The sequence below is a fragment of the Lygodium microphyllum genome, chromosome 11 (genome assembly GCF_053477565.2).
Source record: "Lygodium microphyllum isolate KBCC chromosome 11, Lygodium_microphyllum_v1.1.10, whole genome shotgun sequence".
NCBI lineage: Eukaryota > Viridiplantae > Streptophyta > Polypodiopsida > Schizaeales > Lygodiaceae > Lygodium > Lygodium microphyllum.
The window spans coordinates 97,681,207-97,698,978 of record NC_141145.1 but is presented as its reverse complement, the minus strand read 5'-3'; the positions used below and the strand labels follow the sequence as shown (position 1 = coordinate 97,698,978).

At 44.4% G+C, this 17,772-nt stretch overlaps 1 protein-coding gene across 4 annotated transcripts in view; it reads left to right on the top strand.

The window, feature by feature from the left end:
- LOC148029133 (ABC transporter B family member 25, mitochondrial-like) overlaps positions 1–17,772 on the top strand; it is a 280,954-nt gene that overhangs the window by 103,194 nt on the left and 159,988 nt on the right. The window lies entirely within an intron of this gene.

Here is a 17,772-nt window from a genome sequence, read left to right as displayed (position 1 = left end):
CTCTTATTATGCAACGCATTCCTTTGTTTATGGATGGGTAGCTAGTTCATGTGGTCCCTTGGAGGTCCATGGCTGAGTTCAAGGAGGTGCTGAGATAGGCATGCCCAATTTGGGTAGTGGTGGTTGATTTCCCTGCACATCTTTGGAGACTCCTCCCTCTGGTTTTGAGAACCCTTGGGGAGGTTGAACCTTGGCTGGCTTCTCGCAATCGGAATAGGGCATGTATACTTTGGGATATAGGGAAAACTCCCTCGACAGAAATTCATTTTGAGATTCTAGGGTTACAAACCTTAGTGTATGAGTTGAAATGGGTTACATTTGGAGGACACTGTTTCAGATGTGGCCAGTTGGGCCATTTGATTTCGGAATGCGACAAAAATATGGAGGTAGTGCAATGCCCTATGGATCCAAACATAAAAATACAAGACCACCTCCCTCAGCAGATGATTCAGAAGCTAGTAGCTGATCCAGAGCAGCTCCCCCAACATGATCGTGATGAAGGCAAGAAGGATGTTTCCCACGTTGGTGGGGAGCGTGCTTCGCTTGCGGGTGGGTGGAATTTGTCTCCTCAGGAGAATTCTTGGGTCACTATGGTTCTTCATAATGCCAAACAGGATTCTCGCTTGGCTCCTGCCCATCCTTTGCCGCCCCCAATCACTCAGACCTTTCAATGCAGAGATAGGGGGTTTTATATGAAACCTCAATCTTCACGTGCTCCGACAGAGTGGAAGATAAAAGAATTTCTGATTTTGCTTTACGCTTCGATGCGGGTGGAAGGCTTGTGCCTCCTATGGATGTTTTCCATTCCCAACAACTGCAGTTTTATTCCCGTGCTTCGATTGCAGGTTTGCAGAGGGCAGATCTTGTAGATGTTATTCGAAGTGAAATGGAGAGATTCTAGGCTGCCAAGGTTATTGATTTAAAAGGGAAAGGGAAAGTGGTGGTTCAGTAGTTTTTCTCATTTGTGATTGATCATGAAAATTGTTGTGTGGAATGTGAAAGATATTTCTTCGGGCAACAAGCAATATCGGTTGTGGAAAGTTGTGTTAGCTGGAAATTGGGATGTTTTTTGTGTTGTGGAGCATAAACAGCACACTTTGGTTGGATCTTCTTATGCATACAAGGATTATGCGGTTTTTTTAGTGGTCGAGCTCCGTATAAATCGGGGGTTATGTTGGCTATTAAATTTTCCCTGTAACCATCGTTGGTTTCTCAGGACCCTCGTGGCCGATTGGTGATTTTGGAAATAATTTATGAGGGAGAGGTTTTGTGGTTTGTAGGTGTGTATGCTCCTTCTACTGCAAGGGAACACTGTCAGCTTTGGGATGACCTGCACTGCCTTGCTATGGCTCGTCAAGGCTTTGTTATGGGTGATTTTAATGCGTGTGTTTTTGGGGATTGGGCGACTTCTTTGCATTCGGTTATGGATGGTCCTGATGCGCGACATGCTTGGGATGCTCTTGTAGTGGTATCTTTGAAACAGGACATGTAGTCCTGGATGTATCCATCACAAGCCGGATATACTTATCGTTCTTTTCAATATCCAAATACTTGGGCCAGAGTCGATAGGATCTACATTTGCCAGAGTGACTCTTTTCTTCCTGTAGTTATTGATATGTGGGTGGAAAGACAACATGTTTTGTCAGATCATTATCCTTTGGTCTTGGAAATGAGTCATATACCTGTTTATGCTTTTAAGGCTCTCCTTGCTCGTTTGCCTCTGCAATTGAATCAATCTTTTCTGCAGCAAAACAAGTTTTTGGAAGGTGTTCAGCAACTAATAACTTCTTTTAGCTTGAGGGTCCTATCTAGAGGGATGGAAGCATGGACGGTTTTTAGGGATAATGCACGAGCGTCATCCCGACAATATGGTATTCATCATGCATCCTCTTTTCGAGCTGAATTGCAACATGCTCAATCTTTATTGGCTCATTCCTTGTCTTTGTGTCAGACTAGGGATTCCAATGATGACTTGCTCACATGCATTGAATGGTTGAAAGGCAGGGTTTAATCTCTTTAGGAAGATGAATATGCAAAATACAAACTGCTGGCCAGAGCCAAAGCTTTACATGATAATAACTGTCAAACTCATCAATTTTTTGCTCGTCTGCATCATAAATATGCTCGGGAAAATATTGTCCGCTTAAAGGATGGGCAAGGTGATATGGTGAGACTGATCCCGCCTCCATCAATTCGGCCTTGTTGGGTTTGCAAGAGATTCTTTCTGATGTTGTTCTCTCTGCTCGAACATATATTTGTGACTTGGTTAGTAATCAGGTCAAACCAAAATGGGTGAACTTAATGGATGTTGATATTTCAAAAGATGAAGTGGAAGAAATGCTATCCTACTTGCCTCGAAGGAAAAGTCCTGGCTAGGATGGGCTTCCTAATGAGTTGTTTTGCTCATGTGGAACTCCTTAAGGACCCATTAACTCGCCTGTGTCAGCAAGTGTGGAATTTTGGTATGATGCCTTTAGATTGGAGGATTGCTGTCATTAGGTTGTTGCCCAAGGTTCCCTCTCCAACCTCTTTGAAACAATGGAGACCCATTTCTGTTGTGGGTTTGTTATATAAAATCTTTTCCAAAATTATTGCAAACAGATTGCAAAAAGTATTTCCGCACCTTGTTCATCCATGTCAATATGGTTTCATTAAAGGTTGAAATATAATGCACAACATTTTGAATGTTCAACTGGGAATTGACTATGCCAAAGCTTCTAGCTAGCAGGTTGTTATGCTTCAGTTGGATATTGGGAAGGCATTTGATCATGTTAGCTGGTCATTTTTGCGGCAATTAATGTCTACAATGGGTTTCGGTCCCCGTATGATTTCTCTAGTTGATACCATTAGTCAAGGTGCTGTGGCTCGTATTGCTCTTAATGGAGGGATTACGGAGGAAATTGCCTTATCTCGGTCTCTTTGGCAAGGCTGTCCTCTCAGCCCTTTGTTGTTTGCTTTGGTAACTCACGCGATGCTCTCATTATTGGATAGGTTGGTAGCTCAAGGTGAGATAGTTGACTTATCTCTTCCCTGCAGTGACATGCTTGTGGGTCAATCTTTGGCAGATGATTCTTTTATTTTCCTCAAGGCTGATCGCACTAATGTTAATCGGGCAATGGTGGCGTGGAATCTTTTTGTTGTGGCATCATGTCTTCATATTAATGCTCAAAAATCTGCCCTTCTCTCATGTACAGAGAGTGATCTGCAAGCCTTGGATTGGAATGGAATTGTGATCCCAAGGGGCAATATAACCAGACAGTTGGGATATCCTATTGGTGTGGAGGTAGCTCCCCGTGCCTTGCTGGATTGGATGGCCTTCCGCATTCATGATAGGTTCATGTACTGGAAATCTCAGAGCTGGCCTCTACATGTCAAACTAAAAGTGGCTCAATGCATTATGATCAATATGATTTCGTTCTTTTTGCCATTGCTTCCTTGGACTAAGAAGTCCCTTTTGGATTTGGCTCAGCCTATCAGATTCATTCTATGGAAAAAGAAAGGCAATCGTTTGGGTCAAATGTGGATTTTGTGGCGGCGTGTGACTACTCCGAAAAGGATGGGGGGTGCATCTTTGTTGGATGCTAATTTGCATATGGCCGCTTTGAGGCTATCCCTTTTGCAGAGTCTATGTATTTAGAGTCATCCTTGGTCACATATTACTAAATTCTTCATAGAAAAGACATGCATCTCTCATGGTAGCACGGTTATTCATGCTTCCTGATGGCATGTGCTTAATTCCACGAGGCCTATTAAGGTCTCCTAGTCTTTTCTCCTTTCTCATTTGATTGCATCCTGGCAAGAGATGCTACGTTTTGCAGTTTGGCTCCCTCTTGATATTCGTAAGTAGGAAAATTCGTTGCAAGGAGAAAGGTTGGCTTGCTCAAGGTTGTTGGATTGGCCACAAAAAGATTTGCAGTGAGACAAGTTTAATTGGATGGCTCGGTTGGGGTTGAAGACAGTCCTTGACAGTGTTATTCCTGGGCAGCCCCATCTTTATTCTTTCAAGCATATTCGTCAGTACTTCAGGGTGCCTCGCGGATATAGTGATATTCGGTCATCCATACAGGACAAACTCTCTCCTTTGCTTGCGTTACAACCATTGTATCCATGGTGTGATTGGATATTTGTGCTTCCTGATGATTTTGAGAAAAGGTTAGCTAATCAGATATATCATCAGATGGTGGAAGCCATTAGATGGGTCATTGGGAAAGTTAATAAATTATGGCATCTTCGGGATAGCAAAACGAAGTGGCAGGAAAGATTTATCCAGCTTTGGAAGTCCAAGGTTTTGTATGAAGGAAAAGTATTCATGTGGAGGCTGCTCATTAGGGGTCTTCCAATGGGAGATGTGCTCCGTGCCCGAAAGATCTCTGCAGGTGGTTGTGTTTTCTGCACACTACATGTGATGAGACATTGCTTCACCTCTTTCTCTCTTGCCTTATTGTGCGATAGACCTGGAGTTTAATTTCCGGAGTGTGGTGCTCGGTGACTTAGCACTGCATACTAGCTCGTTCGTGGATTATGGGAAATATGTCCTCTATGTCTTCTTTGCATTCATATTGTTCCTGCCTTTTCCATTTCCTTAGATGGACAGCCTTGTGGCATATATGACGTACTCAGAATGCCTTTATTTTTGATTCAGCATCGGGCATCCATGGGCATGTGGCCTGTGTGCATGGATTAGTGCTATGGCAAATCTCTTCTATGATGTCAACTGACCTGGTTCTTCCGAATATTGCTGCTCCCTGGCTGGCTATTGTTTGCTCTACTCCAGCTGTTCTTTCTGTGTGATTTAGTAGTGCTACTCATGTAATAAGTTGTTCAGGTTCTTCTGATAGCTTGCAGGCCTCATGTAAATATCTCGAGAGAGAGAGTTTATGTCTATTAGTTCTATGCTGATTTGATGGTCTGATGTAAATATTTACTACTTAATTCAATTATCTTCACGAAAAAAAGGAAAAGAAAAGAGAAGTTTGGGACTTTTTCCAAGTTCCAAGATAGCTATCATCTAATGCTATGACTAACTAAATGGAAAATGAACAATAAACAATATTTAGCTGATTGGTACAAAATGGTAACTAAGTCAGATAAAATGTGGAACTGCTTAAGAAGTACTCTCATCTCAAGATATCTCTCATGGGTCTATCTAGCATAGAGAAATTCAAGCGCCGAGGTATGATCTCCTGATGACTGTGTAGTATTCTTTGTATTTGTAGACAATTCCTGTGCCAAGGGTGTGGACCGGGCTAGGTGTGGAAGATAGGCTCTATATCTCTCTATGGCTATGTCTAAAGTGGTTCTTCATGGTGAGGCCGCCTTTTCAAAGGCTCTGTAGCGGAGGGAGTAGCTAATGCTTAGTAGAATTATGTGTGTATGTTGGTGTGCGGCTCCCTTTCTTTGCTCGTGGGTTTGAAAGAGGTGCTTTCTATGACAACGTAGCTCCAATAAAAAGAGCCTAACTCCTAAGACACGTTTGATCTGAGAAATCCATCACCTTGGATAGTGCCTCAAATACCTCTCTAAATAGGCAATGGAAGGGCTCTTTGATCTCTTAATACACTAGACATTGACATAAGTAATGCTTCTTTGTCTCTGGCTCGAGCTGACAGAGTTGGAAAATCATGTCCTTTGGGGGGAGGGAGTGTGCACTGTACACATCCTTCCACTCTAGGATGGCAATCATGGGCATCCCCCTCACTATCCTTGGACACTAACAAACCCCCCACACAACCTTTTAGGTGCAAGGATATCCATCCTTTGGTTATGGACTGTCGTTACACATCCCTTGGGTCACTCTTACACATGGATTTCCATCCACTGCTCCCCATGTCCCTATCCCTCCACCTTGGGCTTCATAGGCGGTTACCATGCCGATGCCCAATCCACCCTTGCCCACATTTAGATCCGCTATGCACACTTCTCATATGCATGGTGGATACTCTGGGATTACTTGTCAAGTGTACTCCACTCCATCTCCCTATTCTCTCTATCCACCCTACCCCTATTACACACCTTGTCCATCTCTTAGGACTATCACTCTAGTTGCATTGGCAAGGAATTTCATTACTTGGTCGAACTTCATGCAACAAGGGCTTGAATATCAAGGACTTTGGGACCTCATTGTTGGTGTGGTAGGTGCTCGATTAGCTCACCTTGATCACATCAGTCAATGGAGAGCCTGTAATGCCATAGCCAATGCTGAGTTAATGCAGGGGTTGCTTCCTGAGCTCCACTCTCAATTGCAGCATTGTCCCCTCATATTTGAGTGTTGGAGTCATCTCCTTGACCACCATGTGATATGAGATTGCACTCAATGCATAAATCTTGATTTTGAGCTTCAAGAGTTTTCCATTAAGGAAGGGGATGATTTCAAAGTCAAGTTGGCTGAATATCGGCGGTTACTCACAGAGTTTGCCACTTCTGGGTCCCGAAGTTAGATGATGATTAGGTCACGTTCTTCTTGAACAAGTTGCCCGACAAATACTTTGATTTCATTCAACATATCATCTCACTACCTAGATTGCCAACCTTCTACAAGTTTGAGTGTGAGTTCTTCCGTTATGCGAGGCTGCATGATGAAGTCCATAAGAAGTCCTCTACACACATCCATTCAGGGAGCGAGGGTTATTTACCTCTTCTTCGGAAGGGAAAACCAAGAGTGGCAAGAACTCGCAAGATGCGAAGGCAAGCCAAAACAAGGGCGACACCACTTTCTCTAACAGAAACAAAGAACGCGATCCCATTGGTAGCAAATTCCTAAGAAAAATAGGTTTTGTACATAGTGGCAGAGGTCGGCCATGTGGACAAGGAGTGTTGTACCAAGGCCCAAGGTCTTCCTCCCAGAAAACCATTGCAGATTGCTGTGATTGCATCCACTTCGGCTGGCCAGTCCAGTGGGGCTATGCCTCCCGCTGTTGTGCGATCTACTCCATTTGCCCTAGCGGCTTGTGGATATGTGGCACACGAACAGCCTCAACAGCCTATCTCCATCACTACTCCTGAAGGATTGGTTGATTGGTCATCTAGTGACTCACCTATATTCCTGGGATATCCATTGCACCTTCTAGGATCACTTCCCTACCTGGCCGTACGTGACGGTGGCCACACACTTAGCTGTTCTCTTTTTAGACTTCCGCTGCATACTTACATACTCATTGCATTGCACTTAGCTTTGCTTTCTTTTATTTTGTTTTCAGTTTTGTTTTTTGGAGCATCTTTCCACTCACATCTGTGCTTGCAGGTTTTGGTCTCTTTTGCAGGGTTTTGTATTTGCTTCCACTCCCGCACTGAATCATGTAGCATCTCTTTTGATGCTATCATGGCGGTGACTTTTATCATTTCTCTTGCAGTAGGGATGCTTTATCATTTTCATCCACATGGTTGTCGGCACCACATGAAGATCGACATCCTCAAGCTCCTCTTTCTTTTTTGACATTGACATCAAGGTTGAGAGGGGTTCCTATTCTTTTGGGCATTCTATGGGTTTTGGCACTTGTCTTTGATATTGCGACCTTTTCTCCCTTTTTATGCATTGCATGATTTCATCATTTTTGTACTAGGGCACTTGGGCAAGTGAACAATTTCTCTATAAGGGACACTATCCAAGTAGCACTTGTTGCATGAGCATTCTTTAGCATGTAGCAATATATGTATCTCATTGTGCAGAGCACCACTAGACAGATCCTAAGCTATTTCCACCAGCGGATTACACCACCATTTTTCTTCACATGATATTTCATTACCTTTTCGTCGTGATCGAGATCCTGGAGTGGTTAGGTACGCTTGTATTGTTTTGTGATGTGTTGGGTGTACCCTCCCTATTCCTGTTTTCTATTTTTCTTTATTTAATCGGATACCACTCCTAAAATTAACTTTTCACCATTTAAAAAAGGGAAAAAAAAAAGCTCAATGTGGTTCCATCTGCCTTGTAGGGCTAGGTAGGCCGCTGGGTAGTTAGTAAGCACCCTTTGTCTGATGCCCTGTCCTCTCTTGGTGACTACTTGGACTCCCTTTGGTAAGATAGCCATTGCCTCTGTAGTCTTGGTAGGCCATTGGGTAGTTGATGTGTACGCTTTGTGTTTTCAGCTTGTTGCCCACATCCCTTTCACGGAGGACATCGTAGTCTACAGTCTGGCACCTGTTTCCAGCCTTCCACCCGTAGTTTGCAGCTGTTTACAACAAATGACTGTTGCTGATCACTCTCCATTCAGAAAACAATATCGTTTTGCAGATTTTAGGTATTTCAGCTTGCTGTCCACACCTCGGACGCGGAGGACATCGCAGTCCAAGCTGGCCATTGTTGTCTATACTAGTCTAGTGCGTGTTTTCAGCCTATCACACACTGTTCGGAGGTGATTTCAGCATATTGATTGCTGCTGCTGTTTTTTCCTGCGTTTTAAGTCTTTCTCTCCCCTGTAGCCTACGTTTTTAGTATTTCTCTCTCCTCACTTGTTTTTATACTCTTTCTCTCTCCTCACCTGCGTTTTTCTGTAGGTTGCAACCTCTCACTGCTGGTCGCATCGTCCTCCCACTGGCAGCTCACTTCTAGCCCTTGCACTGCCCTCCCACCCCTTGAGGCAGACATTGCGGTTCGTGCTTTAGACTGCCCTCACACCCCTTGAGACGGACATTGTGGTTCGTGATTCATGGTGACTGACCCCTTCCTTCTTTTGCAAGGCACATTGGTACCCATGGATTCTTTACCAACAGATGATCAGACTACTGGGTGCTCCTATTGTGGCATCACTGGACACACCATTGATGCTTGCCGACTTCGACCTTTGCTTTCCACCCCCTCGGAGTATATGCATCTTCGACTAGGCACTCCTTGTGCCACCTCTCCTTTTTGGGCCATAGAGATCGTTCAACATCGGCTATCAGAGTACTATGCTCAAGGCAATAAGATGCATCCGATACGCACTAAGTCCTTTCGAGCACATGGAGGATCGATTGGCGCTATGATCTTCTGGAGATCATCGCAATGCTAGTGACAGTCTTCTTTCACTTCTTTTTAGGTATAGTAGCTTCCACGACCTACGGATCTATAGTCCGCTCCATCGAGAGACAGTGATTGTTTGATACCGTCTCCTCGTCAGTCTGCTCTTTCGAGAGACAGTGGCTGCTCGACTCCTTCCTCTTCTTCGGCTACCCAGTCCGCTCGACTGAGAGACAATGATTGTTGTCCACCTCTTGCTCATTCTGAGTCCCACCCTTCCCCCCCCTCGACTACTGAGGTTTGAGAGGCTACCTTTGGGAGCTCTTCGGCACCCCGAATACCTTCTTTGGCACGATCGGCAGCACTTCCTTTGTCATTAGACATTTCGGAGTCTGTGATCCATGAGTTTTTGGATTTCCTATCTACTTCAGAGGGGGATTTAGAGGGGGGTGTTATTTCTTTGCCCTCAGAGGGGGCATCTACGTCTTCTTCGACTTCAGCGAGGGCCCCTCCACCTCCCACCTTAGAGGGGGAACCTACTCTACATGAAGTTCTTCACCCATCCCCTACTTTCTTAGGGTGGCTGTCTTCGACGAATCATCTCTTCTACTGATACCCATGATCGTCAAGTACTACCTAGATCGGGACCTTGGAGGTTCAGTTGCGATTTGGTGATGAGACCTTCGTATTCCTTCCAGCATGGATGCACGGAGCTAGTGGCTTTTCTCCTGAGGTTGAGTTTTGGGTTCTCTAGTTCACTCTGTCTACTGTTCTTTACTGCAGGTTCCCTTTCTGGTGGAAATCTTGGATCTTAGGGATTCTCTACATCTTCTTCCTTCTCTTTTCTTCTTGCCTTGGTCACTTAGTCAACATGGAGCCATCTCCTGAGATCAAGTCTGGGTATGTCCTGATGGTTGTCGACACCACACAAAGTCTGACAATCCTCCTATGCATTATATGTTTTTATCATCTTTGTACTAGGGCGCTTGGGAAAGTGAACAATTTTCCCATGAGGGACATTGTCCAAGTGGCACCTGCTGCATGAGCATTCTTCAGCATGTAGCATTGCATCTTCACCTCACTCTTCTCTTGTTCCCCTTTTTGGGCCTGAGAGCGGGTGTTGAGAAACCCTTCACCCTTTACCTGTAGTTTGCGTTTTTGCGTTTTTGCGTTTCTGTGTTTTGCGTTTAGGGTTTGCAGCCCCAAAAAGGGGCTCCATTCTAGATTGATTGTGCCTATTTATAGGCCACTCTCTCATTCATTCCTCATGGCTAATTCATTCAGTCCCTCACCTCTTCTCTCCAGGCTCTCCACTACCCTCACACCCTTTCAGGAGGACATTGTGGTTCGTGGTTGTCTTCATCATCTTCCTTGTGCTATGGCATCGTTGTTCCCTTGTATCACATTTACTCCATGATTCAGAACTTCATCATTCCATTCATCAGAGTTTCTTCTCTTTTCTCCTCTTCTCCATGTTTGTCGAGTTCACTCTGTGTTTCTCCTTGCAAACCTTACTGTCTTGTGTTGGGATGTAAAGGTCCTTTATTCACCTCTGTGTATTTTACACGTGTATTATGTTGTATATGTGAATGCACCCTTACAGGCCCTAAGTATAAATACATTTTATTCTTTGTGTACCAACACATTGTTGGAACACCCAAATCAGCTCGTACTCTCTTTGACTCTCACTCACCTGCTCACTTCCTCTGCTGCAAATCTTCACGCTTCCGCTACCCGCGCGCTCCAACAACTGGTATCAGAGCTGAGGTTAAGGTGCTCACGCTCCTCGGAGTCCGTGCGAGACATCTTCAGTGTTCGCTCGCGCGAGATACACAGGTCGTTTTTGACCTGGCAGCTCACAGGAGTGGTTGTGTTCTGACCAGCGGGCTCACACAGGTCGTGCCTGACCAGGCGATTGCAGGCGATAGCTCACAGAAGTGCAGGCGACAGTTCCTTGCAGGCGGCAGGTCACGAAACTGAAGCGACAGGCTGCGTGGCTTTAGGCAACAGCGACAGGCTGTGTGGCATCAGGCGGCAGGTCAAAATCATCAGGCGACAGCTCACGCTGACCATGCGATAGCCAGCGATAGGCTGCGTGGCATCTGACGGGCAGCACAAGGTCAACGACTGCTGGCGACAGCTCACACAAGGCTGCGTGGCATCTGACGGGCAGGCAGCAAGGCTGCGTGGCATCTAACGGGCAGCGCAAGGTCAACGGCTGCAGATTCGACACATTTTTCTTCCAGAAAATTTTTAAATTTTTCTAAGGTTTACTGCAAGCAACCCCTTTGCCACTAACAGGAGTTCGCGCGCGCAAGCACAGTTCTCAGATTTGGGGAAATTTGAACCTGGAAATTTGGGGCTTTTCCCAGATTTGATGCTGTTTATGCTTGACAGTGACATCTGTGTCAGAAATTGCAGACATTGTGCGCCTTGACCTCAATTAATTTGGGGATTTTTCAAAATTTGTTGGAATTTTGCTCATCCGAGTAAAATTTCTTGGCATTGGACCAAGAAAAATTGGGGCTTTTCATGTATTGATGTAATTTTGCTAAGCTTAGTCAGTTTGGCTGACATTTGCGCACATTTGGACCTGGAAATTTGGAATTTTGTGCAGAATTTGATAAATTTCTGCATTATTTGCCTGTGCAGTGGCTGGTTTATGCCAAAACAGCAGAGGATTATTGCTGGTTATGCAAGAACAGCAGTGTATTTGCTGATTTAGCTTGTGCTCTTGCAGTTCAGTGCTTTTACACTTGTACTTGTGATAAAATGGCTGCAACTTCTTCCAGTTCTGACATTAAAAGTTTGATGGAAATCAAGTGATTTGATGGTCAGGGCTTTGATCTTTGGAAAGATCGTATGCAGGGCATACTGTTCTTAAAGGATTGTGAGGATGCTTTGCAAATGGATAAACCTGCACAAATGTCTGAGGCGGATTGGGCCAAAGTCAATAAAAGGGCTGTGGCTTATATAAAGATGGGTGTCACTGATGACATTTTGACAGACATTAAGGGTTTAGACACTGGTCATGCAATATGGGAGAAGTTGAAAACTACCTATGAGATCACCACACCTGTTAATCAGGTGCATTTAATGCGCAAGTTGGTGAATATGCGGCTGGATGAGTCCAAGCCTGCAGCTGAGCACTTGAGTGCATTTACTGGCATTTTAAATCAGCTCAAGGATGCAAGTTTGGATTTTGATGATAAGTTGAGGGCGATCTTTTTGATCATGACATTGCCCGACTCTTGGGAGACTTTGGTTGTTTCTCTCAGCAATAACCCCAATCTCACATATGATGGTGTGAGGGGTTCGATCTTGAATGAAGAAATTAGACGTAAGTCTAGTGGAGAAGGCAGCAACTCAGCTTATAATGTTAGAGGCAGGGCTGAAAAGAAAAATGCAAATGCTGGACAGAGAAGCAGGAGCAAGAGCAAAGGAAAAGAAAAGAGTGATGTTACATGCTATCAGTGTGGTCGGAAGGGCCACAAGAAGCCTGATTGCAGGTATTACAAGAAGGAACAAGAGAGAAAGAAGAATGCAAGAGACAGAAAGAAGAAAGAGGAAAAGACAGATGCATCTGAGGCAAGTAAAGGCAAGGAAAAGGCCAATGTGGCCTCCAGTGTTGTCATAGAGGAGCTCTCAGATGCAGAGGCTGATGTATTATGTGCAGTGGATTATGATGCCCTTGTATGTCACATGCAGGATATGCAGATCACCAAGGCTGATGTGATTGATGCACTTTTGTCAGTTGATGATGGTGTCACTCAGACTTGGATTGTAGACTTTGGTGCCTCTTTCCATGTGACTCCATGCTTGGAGTGCTTTGCTACTTTTGATGCAGGCTATTATGGCAAGGTTTACCTTGGAAATAATCATGCTTGCAGCATTGATGGGATTGGCACCATACACTTGTCTTTGGATAATGGGCAAGAACTTGTGTTGAAAGATGTCAGATATGTGCCTAGCATCAAGAAGAGTTTACTATCTGTTTGACAGCTTGACTTGCATGGTTACACCACACTGTTTGGTGGAGGTTTGTGGAAATTAAAAAGGGGTTCCATGCTGATTGCTAAAGGAACCAAGAAGGGCACTTTGTATTGTCTGCACTGTAAAGCTTTGAATGGCAAGTTTCTTGCAGTTGCTGAAATTGGCTGTCATTTGGAGTTATGGCATAAGAGATTAGGCCATATGAGCCAGAAAGGACTTGATGTTCTTACCTCTTTGAAGAGGGTTGATGGAAAAGGCTCTAAACTTGATTTTTGTAATGACTGTCAGTTTGGAAAGCAAATGAAAAATTCCTTTTACTCTGGTGTCTCCCGTAAGTCAAATGTCTTGGACTTAGTGCATTCTGATGTATGTAGCATGCCTTTGAAATCGTTGGGTGGTGCTGCATACTTTGCCTCTTTTATTGATGATTGTTCCGGGAAGATTTGGGTTTATTTGTTGAAAAAGAAAAGTGAAGTGTTTGCTGTTTTTAAAACTTTTCATGCATTCGTGACCACTCAGACAGGTAGAAAGTTGAAATGCTTGAGAACTGATAATGGGGGTGAGTTCACGTCTAATGAATTTAAGTCCTTTTGTGACTTGCATGGGATCAAGAGGGAGCTTACAGCCCCTTACAACCCTTCTTCAAATGGTGTGCCTGAAAGATACAATAGGACTCTATGTGAGAGAGTGCGGTTATTTTGGGGAGAGGCACTTAAAACCGCGGTTCACATTTGCAACCGCTCTCCAAACAGGTCCTTAAATAATGGCATCCCTGAGGAGGTTTGGTCTGGCAAACCCTCCTCATATGACCATTTACGAATATTTGGCTGTGATGCTTTTGTGCATGTTAGAAATGAGCTGAGGAATAAACTTGACCCGAAATCCACCAAAGGCATTTTCATGGGCTATGGTGATGAGGGTGAATTTGGCTATAGAGTGTGGCTACCTCAGTCCAAGAAAATTGTTCGCAGCCGTAATGTTGTGTTTAATGAGGCAAAGTTGCTGAAAAGTACTTTAGCCTCTGATGATGACATGAAAAAGGTCAAATTTCAGAATTCGCAGCCACCTATTACTTCAAATGATGAGCCTCATGGTGCTGTACCACAGGCTGAAACTGATGATCAGCCGGTTATCTTTGAGCCAGATGATGATGGACAGCAAATAGAAGCACAAGGAGGTCATGGACAGCAAGATAGACTTGCTGATTATGAAAATGCAGGTGCTGGAAATGAAAATGAAGGTGCTGTACAGCATGAACAGCATGCTGAAAATGGCTTACAGCAGCCAATAAATGCTGAAAATAACATGCCTCTAGATGTAGATCCGATTCCTGAGAATGTAGGTCATTGGGTACGTAGGTCTACACGCCTAAGAAGGCAGCCACATAGGTATGACCCCTCTTTGCATTATGTGATGCTTACTGATGAGGGTGAGCCTCTGACATATAAAGAGGCTAAGTCATGTAAATTCAGCAATAAGTGGGAGCTAGCTATGCAAGAAGAGATTAAATCTCTGTATGCTAATGATACTTGGGATCTTGTGTCGTTGCCCAAAGGAAGAAAGCCTCTTCCAAACAAATGGGTTTACAAAGTAAAGACAGTTGATGGGAAACCCAAGTACAAGGCAAGATTGGTTGCCAAAGGGTATGCACAGAAGGAAGGGATTGACTTCCAGGAGATCTTCTCACCTGTCGTGAAGATGACCACACTACGTGTGCTTTTTGCTCTCACTGCTATATTGGATTTAGAGCTGTACCAAATGGATGTGAAAACAACTTTTCTGCATGGTGACATTGATGAGGAGATCTACATGAAATAGCCCGAGGGTTTTGTAGTTCCTGGAAAAGAGCAGTTGGTGTGTAAACTAAAACGCTGCTTATATGGGCTGAAACAAGCACCACGGCAGTGGTACAAAAAGTTTGACACTTTTATGCTCTCACATGGGTTTACACGCAGCCATGCAGATCATTGTTTGTATATGAAAAAGGATACAGATGGCAGCCCTATCATACTTGTTTTGTATGTGGATGATATGTTGCTAGCTGGGAAGAGAAAGACTAGCTTGGATGCTCTCAAAGATCAGCTGAAATCAGCTTTTTCCATGAAAGATTTGGGGAATGCAGAGCATATATTGGGCATGAGGATTCGTAGGGATAGAACGCAGAAATTGTTGTTCTTATCTCAAGAAAAGTACATTGAAAAGGTACTGGACAGATTTAACATGGCTGAAGCTAAGTTGGAGTACCCTTACCTCCATACCTTAAGCTTAGTAAAGCCAACAGCCCAAAAGATGACATGGAAGCCAATGCTATGAAGGGAGTCCCTTATGCATCAGCTTGTGGCTCTCTTATGTATGCTATGGTGGCTACTCGTCCAGACATTGCTCATGCAGTGGGAGTTGTCAGCTGGTTTATGTCAAATCCTGGCAAACCACATTGGGAGGCTGTCAAGTGTATTCTTAGATATCTGAAGGGTACACAAAGAAAGTGTATTTGCTATGGGCAGGGTGCACTTATTCTGCAGGGTTATTGTGATGCAGACATGGCAGGTGACTTAGAGACTCGCAGGTCCACTAGCGGGTATGTCTTTACAGTTGCTGGAGGGGCCGTCTCTTGGTGCTCCAGGTTGCAGAACATCGTAGCACTGAGTACTACTGAAGCTGAATACATATCAGCTATACTGAAGCTTCTAAGGAAGCTATATGGTTGAGCAGACTCGCAGAGGACCTTGACATGTCTATGAGTACTCCAGTGTTGGGATGTGATAGCCAGAGTGCTGTGTATCTGGCTAAAAATGCCATGTATCATTCACGCACAAAGCATATTGATATGCGATATCACACTTTATCAGACAGATTCTGGAGGATGGTCTAATCACATTGACCAAGATCAAAACACAGGACAACCCTGCAGATGTTCTCACTAAAAGTCTAGGCAAGGCTCAGCATGAGCATTGCATATGACTAGTGGGAGTTGGTTAAAGGTTCACTCCGGACCTTTAAGTGGGAGGTTGTTGGGATGTAAAGGTCCTTTATTCACCTCCGTGTATTTTACACGTGTATTATGTTGTACATGTGAATGCACCCTTACGGGCCCTAAGTATAAATACATTTTATTCTTTGTGTACCAACACATTGTTGGAACACATGTAAAGGTCCTTTATTCACCTCCGTGTATTTTACATGTGTATTATGTTGTACATGTGAATGCACCCTTACGGGCCCTAAGTATAAATACATTTTATTCTTTGTGTACCAACACATTGTTGGAACACCCAAATCAGCTCGTACTCTCTCTGACTCTCACTCACCTGCTCACTTCCTCTGCTGCAAATCTTCACGCTTCCGCTACCCGTGCGCTCCAACATCTTGCTGGTACGTCATCTTTTGACACCCCCAAAATCTTAATTTTTTGGGACACCCTTCAGCATCTATAAATAGATGGGCTGCCCACCATTTAGCCTGATACTTTTATGTAGGTTTCTCACTCTACCATGTAGATTTCATCCATCAACCACCTACCATCTACTGTCTAGCCATCATTAACTGCAGCCCCCATCACTATCCAACCCTAGGTGGCGTGTTTTCAGCCGTCGCATTGTTGTTTGGAGGTCTCCATTTGCTGCATCATCATAGCACCTGATCAGCCTGCGTTTTCAGCATCCGGTGCCAAGTGACAAGCTATTGCTATCTCTCCCACTAGGCGACTGTTGCAGTGCTTGCGTTTTTGCTGTCTAGCAGACTGTCCACATCAACAAATACCTCTCTTGTTGTCGCCTCAGTTCCAAGACACTTTGGTGATCGGCTTTTGGTGTTTCCCACACTCTGACACTCTGACTAGTGGTCACAACACCTGGGATCCGTCTTGGGTGGATGCCACTCTCCAACAATGCATTGCTTTGCCCTTGGGCATTTTGTACACTCTTACATTCATTTACAGCATTCATTCACTTCAGAGTTTCTTCTCTTTGTGGTTGTCTCTATGTTCGAGTTTTGAGGTTTGCATTTTGCATTTTGTGTTTAGGGTTTGAGTTTTGCTGGTCTTTGTCTGAGTCTTTGTATTTCAATCTTGGTCATACATGTTGTGTTTCTTCAGTGCAAACCCTAGCATAACTTCAGAGTTCTTCCATTCTTGTACTTAGCCATTTCCTCCTTGATTTGTTGTATGGCCTAATCATACATTGCTTCTATAATCTCATTGACATTTCCCATATCCTGTTCATGCATTTTGCATACATCTCGGAGGGCCTCCATACCTTTCTTTGTATGAGAATCCGTCACTTTGTCGATGCTATTCCAAAATAACTGCCGTATTTCTCATTCTTCTCCCCTTGTGTGGCTGCTGGATGATGGGGACAACCTGCCTTTCTTGGGGGACCCCATCATATCTTTGAAATTTGGTTGCTGCCTGTTTTCTGTCTGTTTCACAAGGCAGTCACCAGGTGGCCATGGTTGGGGTGGACAATCTGTGTCGCTGGCAGGGTGGGGGAATGGTGGGACGGGGCAGAGAGAGAGGGGGGGGGGGGGGGAGCAGGTGTGACAACAGGTGTTGGTGGGAGGAGAAGCAGTGGTGGGAGGGGAGGCAGCTGGTGGCAGGAGGAGAAACTGGTGGAGAGGGGTGGGGGGAAGGAAAATACAAGGGATAGGTCTAGTTAAGTAGGTCTATGTTTACCTTCTATTATTAAGGGCGGTAAAAGGTGTTCCACCTCAGTGTACTTGCTAACAAATGATTGTAAGGGAGGTAAAAGGTGTTCACACCTCAGCACACATACCAGCACACATAAGAGAGTGTTCACAGAATAGGCAAGTAAAAACTCAACTTTCACCCACAGCAAAAGCTGATGTAT